Source organism: Triticum dicoccoides, chromosome 2B, assembly GCF_002162155.2.
Source record: "Triticum dicoccoides isolate Atlit2015 ecotype Zavitan chromosome 2B, WEW_v2.0, whole genome shotgun sequence".
Lineage (NCBI taxonomy): Eukaryota > Viridiplantae > Streptophyta > Magnoliopsida > Poales > Poaceae > Triticum > Triticum dicoccoides.
In genome coordinates, this window is record NC_041383.1 from 309,215,110 (window position 1) to 309,228,566 (window position 13,457).

The window sequence follows — 13,457 nt, forward strand, 5'->3', positions numbered from 1 at the left end:
GAACCAGGATAAACTGATGTGTCTCTTTGTCTCTTCGAGCTCGTCGAGCTAGGCTTAGGAGGATCGCGAGTAGGCAGGCTAGGTAGGTTGAGATCTTTGCACGCACCCCAGAGCTCAAACCTTTCAAGGGTTTGCGGAACCCATAATCCGACAGTATTGCCACTAATTTGTTGAAGTGTCACTTACAATGAGACACATCTAGCTTGGCAGAGTGATTTTGGTTGGATCTTTCATACGGTGTCTAGATTGCATTGCTTCCAATTTGTTGAAATGCCTTCTGCTTAGCATTTTTCATACATATTCCATCCTCCTACAGTGTGGTTGCGTTACATAAAATTTGTGTTTGTCGGTATCATGCATCAACGAATTTGTAAGAGCTAATTTCATTCCTTTTTCTTGTGTGTTTACTTCACAAGGCAAAATCTAAAAGGACGAACGCATGGAATGATGGTGCCCTCTGGAGCAACCGAAACAAATGATCTCTGCAGATTCTCATACTACTCCTACTGAAGTGCAAGTTCCAAATCTCATCTCCCCTACTCCACAACCCCAGGTGCTTTCTCTAACATGGCAGTGTGATATCTGGTTGCATGTTGCATATGGTTCCTAGCTTGTATTGCTCATAATTTGTCAAATTGCATCTCCTTAGCTTGCACATTATACATGTGAATATGACACGCCTTCCTGTTTTTGGTACATACTACATCTACCTATCACACCATGTTCTTACATCAAACTATTGTTCTTGTGTATCCTGCATCTATCGCTTAGGATGAGATAGTCATGCCCGTGGGTTAGTATGAAACACGCTACTCTTATAAAGAGTGCAGTTTCATCCTCCCCACATGCTTCTCAAGAAACAGCAAGCCTAAATGAAGATATTGAACATAGCTCTATACTTGAAGACCGCATTTCCCCTACACCATCGCAGGTGCTTGCTCTAACTTCGCAGAAATGTGGTTGCATGTTGCATACAATGTCTAGCTTGTAATGCTTCTAATTAGGGTAAATTGCATCTGCTTAGGTTGCACATTATACCTATGAATATGACATGCCTTCTATTTTTGGTACATACTACATCTATCTGTTAACCATGTTCTTACATGAAACTACCTCTCTTCTTTATCCTGCATCAATCACTTACAATGAGACACCTTTATTCGTTGCATATTGCATATTATTTCTGGCATGTTGCCATGTATTGCTTCTAATTTGGTCAAATACATTTATGAGGCCAACCTTTTAATTTCGCAGAGTGATATTAGTTTCATCTTTCATATGGTTTCTAGCTTTCATTGCTTATACCTAGTTCAAACACCTTGTGCTAGTTTACACTTTACACATCATACATGTCCATATGTCATGTCGTCCTGTTTTTCATACATATTCCATCCTCCTATCATGCGGCTGCCTTACATGAAAGTAGTGTTTGTCAGTACCATCCATCAGTGAGTTCTGAAGAGCAAATTCTATTCCTTTTTCTTATGGGTTTCACTTGACAAGGCAAAATCAAAAAAGAGGAAGGAAAAGAGTAATGAAGGCGATGATGGTGGTCCTCTGGAGCAACGTAAACGGAGCATCTGTATGGATTCTCCTCGTACTGCTGGTGCGTTACAAGTTCCAAGTCTCCGCTCCCCTACTCCACCATCCAAGGTGCTTGCTCTAACTTGCAAATGTGATATCTGGTTGCATGTTGCATATGGTGTCTATCTTGTCTTGCTTCTAATTAGTGTAAACTGCATCTGCTTAGCTTACAAATGATACGTGTGAATATGACACGCCTTCCTATTTTTGGTACATACTATATTTGTCTATCACACCATGTTCTTACATGAAACTACTCTTCTTGTGTATCTTGCATGAGTCACTTATGATGGGACACCTTTAAGTTGGCAGTGTAATATTGGTTTGCGTCTTGAATATGATTTCTAGCATGTAGTGCTTCTAGTTTGATGAATGCCACCTATGACGAGACAATTTTAACTTGGCAGAGTGATATTGATTGCACCTTCCATATGGTGTCTAGCTTCTAGTGCTTCTAAATTGTTGAAGTGCCTTCTTCTTAGTTACCACATCATAGGTGTGAATATGTCAAGCCTTCCAGTTTTTCATACATATTCCATCCTCGTATCATGACTTTGCCTTTCATCAGAGTACTGTTCGACAGTATCATGCATGAATGAGTTCTAAAGAGCGAATTTTATTCCTTTTTCTTGTCGGTTTGACCTCACAATGCAAAATCAATAAAGTGTAAGGAAATTGGTAAGGCATTGGATGATGGTGGTCCTTCCGAGCAACTGAAATGGAGGGTCTCTATAGATTCTACTCCGCCATCCTCCCAACAAGATTCGCAAGACAACACAAGCTAGACAGTCAACGTAGCTGTGTACATTATGAGCACATCTCCCCTACTCCACCATCACAGGTGTTTGCTCTAACTTGGTAGTATTATATGTGGTTGCATGTTGCGTAAGATGTCTATCTTGTATTTCTTCTAACTTTGATGAATTGCATCTGCTTACTTTACACATAATGCCTATGAATATGACACGTGTTCCTGTTTCTAGAACATACTATATCTGATCACACCATGTTCTTACATCAGACTACTGTTCTTGCATATCCCGCGTCAGTCACTTATGAGGAGGAACCTTTAAGTTGCCATTGTGATATTGTTTGCGTCTTGCATATGATTTCTAGCATGTACTGCTTCTAATTTGTTGAAACGTTAGACAGATTGAACTTGGCAGAGTGACATTGGTTGCATCTTTCATATGGTGTGTAGGTTGCAATCCTTCTAATTTGTTGAAATGCCTTCTACTTAGTTACGACATCATAGGTGTGAATATGTGTCACACCGTCCTGTTTTTCATACATATTCCATCCTTATATCATGTGTTTGCCTTTCAACCAAGTAGTGTTCATCAGTATCATGCATGAATGAGTTCTGAAGAGTGAATTTTATTCCTTTTCCTTATTGGTTTGACTTCACAATGCATAATCAATACAATTGAAGGATATTAGTACAGCAGTGGATGATGGTGGTCCTTCCGAGCAACTCAAACAGAGGGTCTCATTCTACTCCGTCATCCTCCCAACAAGATTCGCAAGACAACACAAGGCTGGACAGTCAATGTAGGTGTGTAGATGATGAGCACATCTCCCCTAATCCACCATCACATGTGCTTTCTCTAACTTGGAACTGTTATATGTGGTTGTGTGTTCCGTATGATGTCTAGTTTGTATTGCTTCTAATTTTGTTGAATCGCATCTGTGTAGCTTACAACTTATACCTACAACAATCACTTACCCGTAAGACATATTTAACTTGGGAGTGTGATGTAGGTTGCATCTTGCATTGTCCTCTAGCTTGTACTGCTTCCAATTTCTTGAAATGGCACTTGCGACGAGACACTTTTTACCTGATAGAGTGATATTGGTTGCATGTTCATATGATGCCTAGCTTTCATTTCTTATAATTTTGTTGAAATGCCTTTTGCTTACTATTTTTCATACATATCCCATCCTCCTATCGTACGTGTGAATATGCAATGCTGTCTTTTTATATATATATTCCATCCTCCTATCATGCGCTTGCCTAACATCAAAGTACTGTTTGTTTGTATCATGCATCAACCAGTTATGCAGAGCTAATTTTATTCATATTCTTGTGGTTTCGACTTCATAAGGCAATATTAGAAAAGAGGAAGGAAAAGAGTAAGTTAGGGGATGTTGGTGGTCCTCCGGACCGATGCAAAAAGGGACTCTAGATTTTCCACTGCTACTACTAATGCAGTTGAATTCCCAAGTATAAATGATGAGTTCATCTCCCCTACTCCACAATCGCAGGTGCTTGCTCTAAGTTGAAAGTGTCATAATTGGTTTCATGTTGCATATGTTATCTAGCCTGTATTTCTTCTATTTTGATTAAATTGCACCTGCTAAGTATATATGTTATACATGTGCATATGACATGCCTTTCTGTGTCTAGAATACACTTCATCTATCTATCATACCATGTTCTTACATCAAAGTACTGTTGTTGTGTATACCTCATCAGTCACTCATGATTGGATGCTTTTAACATGGCAGTTTGATAGTGGTTGCATTGATTTTTAGGTTGTAATGCTTCTAATTTTTTGAAATGCCACTTATGACAAGACACTTTTAATTTGGCAGAGTGATATTGGTTGCATCTTTCATATGGTGTCTAGCTTGCATTACTTCTGTTTTCTTGAAAATCCTTCTGCTTAGTTTACACATCGTAGCTGTGAATATGTCATGCCATCCTATTTTTCTTACATATTCCATCCTCATACGATTGTCTTACAACAAAGTATTGCTTATATATATCATGCATCAATGAGTTCTGAAGAGCTATTTTATTCTTTTGTGTTGTGGGTACGGCTTGACATGGCAAAGTCAAAAAAGAGCAAGAAAAACAATATAGTATGGAATGGTGTTACTCGTCAGGTGGAACGGAAAAGGATTTGCCCTCGAGATTCTTCTGGTACTTATAGTGCATTAGAAGGTCCAAGTCCACTGGCTAAATCTACAAACACAGTATCACCTGCTCCACCAGCTGCAGCATCCGCTTCAACTGTACCGGCATCTCAAAGAGTTACTCATTGTTTGCTCCGCAACTGGCCAGTTCCCAAGCTACCTTCACACCTAACACTACTTCTGAAGCACTGATGACACAACAGGACTTGGCAAGCTCAGGTGAACCTCATGATCATCAACACCAAGACGGTGCCTGACCGAGTCAAGTTGCAGTTGCATGCTCCTTTAGATGTACTCTCACAGTTTGATATGCACTAACACTTTCCATATTCATTGTTGAACTAGCACCATGGCGCAAGCAGAAACAGACATCAGGGATAATGCTTGACAGATTAACAAAATCTAAAGGAGCAAGAATGGAGATCCATTTTGAGGCAGGTTTAAAAAGTCCACGTGATGCTACAGAGTCAGCCAAGTTAGTATCAGAGGCAGCCATTGCCGCTAGGTGTCATGCATGTATCCTCCCAACGTGGATCCAGTACAGGAATGACAAATATGATACTGAGTTTAACACCTTCCTTGACCATTTATCCATAAGTAATGTTATTCATCGCAATTTGTAATATTGTCTTTCTATGTCCCATACTTTCTAGCTTCCTCCTAATGAGACTCACATTGTTTTTTCAATAGATGAGGTTCAAGTTGGATCCGAAAGATGATGCCACTAAACAATCATGCACTCATGTTTTTCAGTCTGCTCCGTGACAGTATCGGTGCTCACTTTGAAGGCAAGGCTAACAATGAAATCGCCCAGATCACATATTAAACTTGTATGTACGTATGTGCCTTACAAGTGATCTTCTTCTAGGCTAACTATATGAAGAACAAGAGCAACCATTCTAAAGTGAAATTCCAATAGACAACAGGATCTCATAGCTATATTGCACACTGCGAGGCTCTTGTAAATAGCTGCTACTTCCTTCTTTTTTTGTGCCATATTATCGTACCTATATTGACTTGTTCCAAATACAGAGGAAAGCCCGTGTGGACCAAAAAGAACCTGAACCGAATGCAGTGCAAATCTTCAAGGATTGCCACACTAGCAAGATGAAGGGAATAAGCACACTAGTTCAAGCCGCTATTGTAAGTCCTTACTCCTCCTGCCTTTGAACTGCTTGTTACTGTGACGTGTTCATTTAACTGCTTGGTTTGCAGCCAATTTCAGTTACTCTGTTCACTTTTATACACAGTTGTCTTAATATATCATTTCACCTTAAACAGTTTAAAGAGATGAAGGATATTCTTTTGGTCTTGATCTGTAATCTAGTTGTGATTTTCACATGCCCACACAATGATACAATAGCCTGTTTGTTTTATATATGTATGCCCATGATATGAATGATGTCATACTATGTTCATCCTACTTTAAACCATGTCTCTTTATCCTTACATGTCAACGAATGTGAGCAAATAGACAATACAGTAGGCATGCTACATGGAAATATGTTCTGAAAGTGATTTTATTATGTAGTTAGCACTACAATTCATACTAATGTATTATAGTAGTTCACCAAAATAAGTTATGTATAAAGGTGAAACCTACTTTGTTTATTTTTGCCTCATTAGTACTAAATTATCTGGTACACTAATCTAAAAGTTCAAACTTTCAGCACGCTATGGAACAAATGATTGAACAGCCACAACCACCTGAAGGTGACAAGGCTACCACAGGCACAATATCACCTCTTGTTGTAGTGCATCAGTATCTCTCCACTAACGGTGCAAAAAGCACCTTCCTGCGTAATTCTGGGTTGGTTGTCAAGGTAACCTCGTCCAAATCGCCTACTGAACAAAATCTTCCGGCTAGACAGAGTGATATATCTGTGCTCCAAACGCAGGTCCAATCCCTAATGGATGTCGTTTCGGAAAAAAGAATAGTGGTTGAAAAATGTCGTCAAGATATGAATGATTTTGAAACCATACTATCAGACATTTGCTTCGTTGTTCAAGAGCAATGGCGGAAAGAAGGGGAAGATCATGCTGCTCCATCAGATTCTACAGCCTGAAACATTACCACTCAGGTCAAATGATATGTGCTTCTATACATCTGATGGTGCTTTTATCTGCAAGGACTGTAAACTTTATGCCAACAAGCCTTTTGTTGTATGGCTGGAATTTATTTTGTTGTGATACAGCATTTATCGTGCTGCCAAAGGTTGTAGAAATTATGATGCTATTTTGTATAGTGTAGGTTTATCTTAGTAATGTATTCGGCCGAAAGCTTCATAGGAGCCCAACGTGCCAGCATTCCTTAGGCACATTCCAATTGGGCTTAAAACGATTATGGGCCGTAATTTCCATGTAGCCCAGTAAAAATATCTGGGCCTAAATCAGCATAAGCTTTCATATTTTTTGGTAGGCCTGTGCCCCTAGTGGGCCTTTAACAGGCCTAAACATAATCTGGCCCCTTAGTAACAATAGGCTGTTAACATGTGTAAATATCTCGAGCCCCATAAATAACATGGGCCTTTAATAGGCCAAAAGTGAGATTGGGCCCTGATTGTGCAAAATAACCACTAGTCAATAGCAGGCCGAAATGTATCTCACCTTGTGGTGGCCCATTTACAATGCGGATCGTTCACAGGCCGAAATTCAGACAGGCCATAAATGCGTTGACCTACTACACAGGCCTTTAACAGGAAGGAAGTACGGTTTGTCTTGATTAGTATCAGTTTTATATGGGTCGTTAATAGGCCCGATGGGACATTGGGCCACATATGGCCCATGGATTTCACCAGACATTAACAGGCCGAAAATCACAACAGGATGGAAGTGTCCCAAATCTACAGTGGGCCTGTAACAGGCCAAATGTCAGACATGGCCAAATATGACCCAAATCCTTCACGGTCGTTTATGGGCCGAAATTTTCAATGGCCAATAAATGGGCCCAAATGAAGCAGTACCTTTAACAGGCAGGAAACACACCGGGCCATAATTTGGCCCAAATACTTAGCGGACTGTTAACTGGCCAGAAGTGACCATGGGCCGCGATGATGACAAGTTTAGAACAGGCCGTTGACGAGCCGATTTGACAATAGTTGTATGGGCCTTAACTCCGAATGGATCGTTTGCAAGCAGGCTGTTAATGGGCCAACCCGCTAATTTTGACAGGGCGAGCCTTTTTAACCTAAATGGGCCACTGTTGGGCCTTGCCACATGTCGACATATCATTGGCGCCTCCTGTCCATTTGGCGGTTGACATTTGTCCTTTTCGGGTGCTGGCATGTGGTTGCTATAGCCAATGATAATTTTACACGTGGAAAACCCTCATTGGTCCCAGCTGTTAACGGGTTATCGGATCCAAACTGGAACCCGATAGCTTAACGGTGACCCGTTACGGTGGATGCCACATGTCGGTCACCCTCGATGAAAGCACTTCGATGACGCACGATTTATCGTCATGGAAGTGGACACTTTTGTGATGATAATTTTGGTAATGTGATGGAACACTTCTACGACAGCACATGTATGACTATCTTGATTCTATCATAAAATTGTCATGGATGTACATGCATGATAGAAAACGTGACCTACTGTGACAAACACGTATCATCACGGAAGTGGGATTTTTCTGTAGTGTGTTTGACTGGTCGTGGGGAGAGTGGAACTCTCAGTGCACCTGGCCTTGCAATTTTACTCATGCTTTATATGCTGAAAGAACTTTCAGTTTGGGTGTTTTGGTTGCTCGATAGTTACACACAAACCGGTCGAAGCATGCTATTTACGGTGGTGTTTATGCCTCCCGCCTCGCTAAACATTTTGCCTGCACCAAAGATTTAGACTATGCTAGTATGGTAGTGCATCACTTTATTAACAATGATAAGCAAAAGCTACTCACGTACAACTTAGTATTCAGCCAGGGTACTTGTGGGATTATTACTTTGCCTGCACAATCTTTGTTCGATCTTCATTCAGGCAGGTACACTATTATGACCGATGACATCTACACATACTAGGGTCTAGTTAACACAACACCTAGCACCTGAGCCATATCAGGAGCCAGATTATCAGTGGGAGCCACAAGAGCTCGTCAACCAGTGGAACCCTCAGGACCCTCCACAGTATCCAAGAGAGGATTACTATGAGCCGTGGCCTTAGACCAACTTAGGCCAAAAGCCTAAGCTTGGGGGTGTACGTATCTCTCACCGACATTACATTCATGCATCACACATTCATTCTAGTTGTTGGTGTTCATCCTTTTTCATCCTATAATTCATGCTAGTTTATTTTTCTTGCTTTCTTTTTGTGTGTTTGAAAAATTGCAAAAACCCAAAAATATTTATCGTTTCTTTTTGGTTTTACTTTCTAGTTTGTTTTGTTAGTAGTTCGTAATATTAAAAAACCCAAAAAGATTTCTCATTCTTTTTTTTTGGGAGCTTTCCCGTGTAAATAATTTTTCTGGTTTTCGCTTTGCTTCTTTTAGAAAAAAAAAACTCAAAAAATAGTTTTAGTGTGTTTCTTTGAAATTCCTTTCTTTTCTTTGGGAGAAGACCACGATGAAAATGTTGAGTGGCTCTCATATGCGTTGTTGTTGATCTAACAAAGAGCCCACATTACCTTGACTTCTCCTTTGAATAAATGTTTGCATATTCTAGCTTATCCCACGACACGTGCACTCTTATTATTATTCACATCATTCGGTCGTGCAAGTGAAAGGCAATAATGACAAAATTTGATGAAATGATTGAGATGAGGAAAAGCTAGTGTGAGGTCGACCTATTTTGTTTCTGTAAATATGTTTATCCCATCGTTCTTGATTCAGCCTATTATGAATGAAACATGTTTGCAATGACAATTAGATATCATAGTTACTCATGAAGGGAAACGTAGCATGCAATTTATAAAAATTCCTATGCTCACGCAATATCTATCTAGGAGATGCATTGCAAAGAGATGGGGAGAGTGTGTCCATGTACCCTCGTATACTGAAAGCGGAAGCATTTGCTCAAGGCAGTTGATGTAGTCGAACGTCTTCTCATTCCGACCGATCAAGTACCGAAAGTACGGCACCTCTGAGTTCTGCACACGTTCAGCGTGATGACGTCCCTCGAGCTCTTGATCCAGCAGAGGGTCAAAGGAGTAGACGATTTCCATCAGCACGACGTCATGGTGACGGTGATGGTGATGTGAGCCGCGCAGGGCTTCGCCTAAGCACTACGGCAATATGTCCGGAGGAGTAAACGGTGGAGGGGCGCATTGCACATGGCTAAGAACAATTGATGTGCCTAGAGGTGCCCCTCCGCCCCTGTATATAAAGGAGGGAGAAGGGAGGAGGCCAGCCTAGGGCGCGCCCCAAGGGGGGAGTCCTACTAGGACTCCTAGTCCTATTCGGCCCCCCTTTCCTTCTAACGGAGGGGGAAAGGGGGAAGGAAAGGGAGAGGGAGAAGGAAAGGGGGTCGTGCCCCCTCCCCTTGTCCAATTCGGACTCCCCATGGGGGGCCACCCCCTTGTGGGCTGCCTTGCCTCTCCCCTATGGCCCATGTGGCCCATTACTTCCCCCTGGGGGTTCCGGTGACCCCTCGGTACTCCGAAAAATACCCGAAACACTCCGGAACCATTCTGATGTCCGAATACCACCTTCCAATATATCAATCTTTACCTCTCGACCATTTTGAGACTCCTCATCATGTCTGTGATCTCATTCGGAACCCTGAGAACATTCGGTCACCAAAACACATAACTCATATAATACATATCATCATCAAACGTTAAGCGTGCGGACCCTACGAGTTCGACAACTATGTATACATGACCGAGACACCTCTGTGGTCAATAACCAATAGGGGAACCTGGATGCTCATATTGGTTCCCACATATTGTACGAAGATCTTTATCTGTCGAACTGCAATGTCAACATACGTTATTCCCTTTGTCATCGATATATTACTTGCCCGAGATTCTATCGTCCGTATGTTCATACCTAGTTCAATCTCGTTACTGGCAAGTCTCTTTACTCATTCCGTACTGCATCATCATGTAACTAACTCAGTAGTCACATTGCTTGCAAGGCTTCATATGATGTGCATTACCGAGAGGGCCCAGAGATACCTCTCCGATACTCGGAGTGACAAATCGTAATCTCGATCTATGACAACCCAACAAACACCTTCAGAGATACCTGTAGAGTATCTTTATAATCACCCAGTTATGTTGTGACGTTTTATAGCACACAAGGCATTCCTCTGGTGTCCGGGAGTTGCATAATATCATAGTCGGAGGAATATATATTTGACATGAAGAAAGCAGTAGCAATAAAACTGAACGATCATTATGCTAAGCTAATGGATGGGTCTTGTCCATCACATCATTCTCCTAATGATGTAATCATGTTCATCAAATGACAACACATGTCCATGGCTAGGAAACTTAACCATCTTTGATCAACGAGCTAGTCAAGTAGAGGCATACTAGGGACACGGTGTTTTGTCTATGTATCCACACATGTATCAAGTTTCGGGTTAATACAATTCTAGCATGAATAATAGATATTTATCATGATATAAGGAAATATAAAATAACAACTTCATTATTGCCTCTAGGGCATATTTCCTTCAGTCTCCCACTTGCACTAGAGTCAATAATCTAGTTCACATCACCATGTGATTTAACACCAACAGTTCACATCTATATGTGACTATCATCCATAGTTCACATCGCCATGTGACCAACACCCAAAGGATTTACTAGAGTCAATAATCTAGTTCACATCGCTATGTGATTAACACCCAAAGAGTACTACGGTGTGATCATGTTTTTCTTGTGAGAGAAGTTTAGTCAACGGGTCTGCCATATTCTGAGCCGTATGTATTATGCAAATTTCCTATGTCTACAATGCTCTACATGGAGCTACTCTAGCTAATAGATCCCGCTTTCAATATGTATCTAGATTGAGACTTAGAGTCATCTGGATCTGTGAAAAGCTTGCATCGACGTAACTCTTTATGACGAACTCTTTATCACCTCCATAACCGAGAAATATTTCCTTAGTCCTCTTAGGTAACTAAGGATAACTTTGACCGTTGTCTAGTGATCCACTCCTGGATCACTATCGTACCTCCTTGCCAAACTCATGATAAGGTACACAATAGGTCTGGTACACAGCTTAGCATACTTTATAGAACCTATGGCTGAGGCATAGGGAATGACTTTCATTCTCTTTCTATTTTTTGCTGTGGTCGGGTTTTGAGTCTTACTCAACTTTACACCTTGCAATACAGGCAAGAACTCCTTCTTTGACTATTCCATTTTTAACTACTTCAAAATCTTGTCAAGGTATGTACTCATTGAAAAATCTTATCAAGCATCTTTATCTATTTCTATAGATCTTGATTCCCAATATGTAAGCAGCTTCACCGAGGTATTTCTTTGAAAAACTCCTTTCAGACTCTCCTTTATGATTTCCTGAAAATGCTACATCATTTCCGATCAACAATATGTCATTCGCATATACTTATCAGAAAGGTTGTAGTGCTCCCACTCACTTCCTTGTAAATACAGGCTTCACCCTAAGTCTGTATAAAACCATATGCTTTGATCACCTCATCAAAGTGTATATTCTAACTCCGAGATGCTTGCGCTAGTCCATAGATGGATCGCTAGAGCTTGCACACTTTGTTAGCACCTTTAGGATCGACAAAACCTTCTGGTCTTGAATTACCTTTGCCACTGCAATGTCATGTAACAAAACACGATGCATGTCTTCTGTTTAGACATCACTTATGCTCGTGTGGAACTGATGCTTTCACTTAATCTTAGTTGCATGTTTATCCCTTTTGAGTTCACCCATTGGTGTTCGTATGATTAGTCTCTATGCATATTTTGGTTGCCTGCCGGTATCATATTGTCGCGATCATCGTAAGCGTCGGGCCCTTAACAGTTATATTGGCGAGGATACGTCCCGGTAGGTTTTTCCTCGGTAGTTTTGTCATTGCGACCCATTCCGCGAGCAGGCTCGGAACAGAGCAAGGGCACAGACAAAAACTAATAAGGTATCGTTCACACGAAAGATTTTGTCATACAAACACCTTGCTATCCAAGGGATAAGCAAATGCAAATTCTAAGTTGATAACGGAACAACAATTGTGTGGACTTAGCTCTTATCTTTGCTTTATTCCACTTATTTCTGCCACGACCGCTTGTCGTGTTCGCATGCTTCGGGAAAGATGGCGTCGTGCGCATTGCTCTCCAGCTCCCAGCAGGGGCTGGTAAAAATCATATGTGTCTTATGGGCGGCAGGACACAATGCAAGGCACAACTGGTTTCTCTCTCCTCCTCTTCACACTTTTTCAACAACATAGAGGCGGCTGGCATAAAAGTCACACCAACGCGGACGGCCCTGTGAGAGCGTACTTGTCGGGGCGTCGATCAATGGATTCGCACCAGCGCTCCACTCAGGATCTCCCTAAGCAGGGTAAATGTTGAACCGAGTATCGCACGATGCTCATCGATGTTGATGATGCTAAAACCCAGAGTAGCACGATTGTCAATACAGCGAGAGTGGCGGAGAGAGAAACCTTGTAACCATACACTTTTGTTCCTTTTTCCCTGGACGGGGCGTGCATGGCAATATGCTGCCTGAACCATTTGGGGTTGCATGCCACCATCATTTCTGGTTCCCGTCGCTGCTGCAGCCACGGCTGAGGGAGGCAATGCAGATTGGACAGGTAGGTGGAGAAGTGATACCGCTCCCCCTCTCCATCCCACCATTCCCCGCCTCTTTCTTGGGCGTCATTGCTGACGAAGCCGCTAATGAAGAAAATGATGATGAAGATGACGCACTGCATACACTCTCGGGTTCACGCAAGCACCTCCCCCTACCTGGAATGCCAAAGATGTCGTGGGAAACCACGGCCACCTATGGGACCATCGGCCCCTTGTGGTTCAGCAGGGGGGAG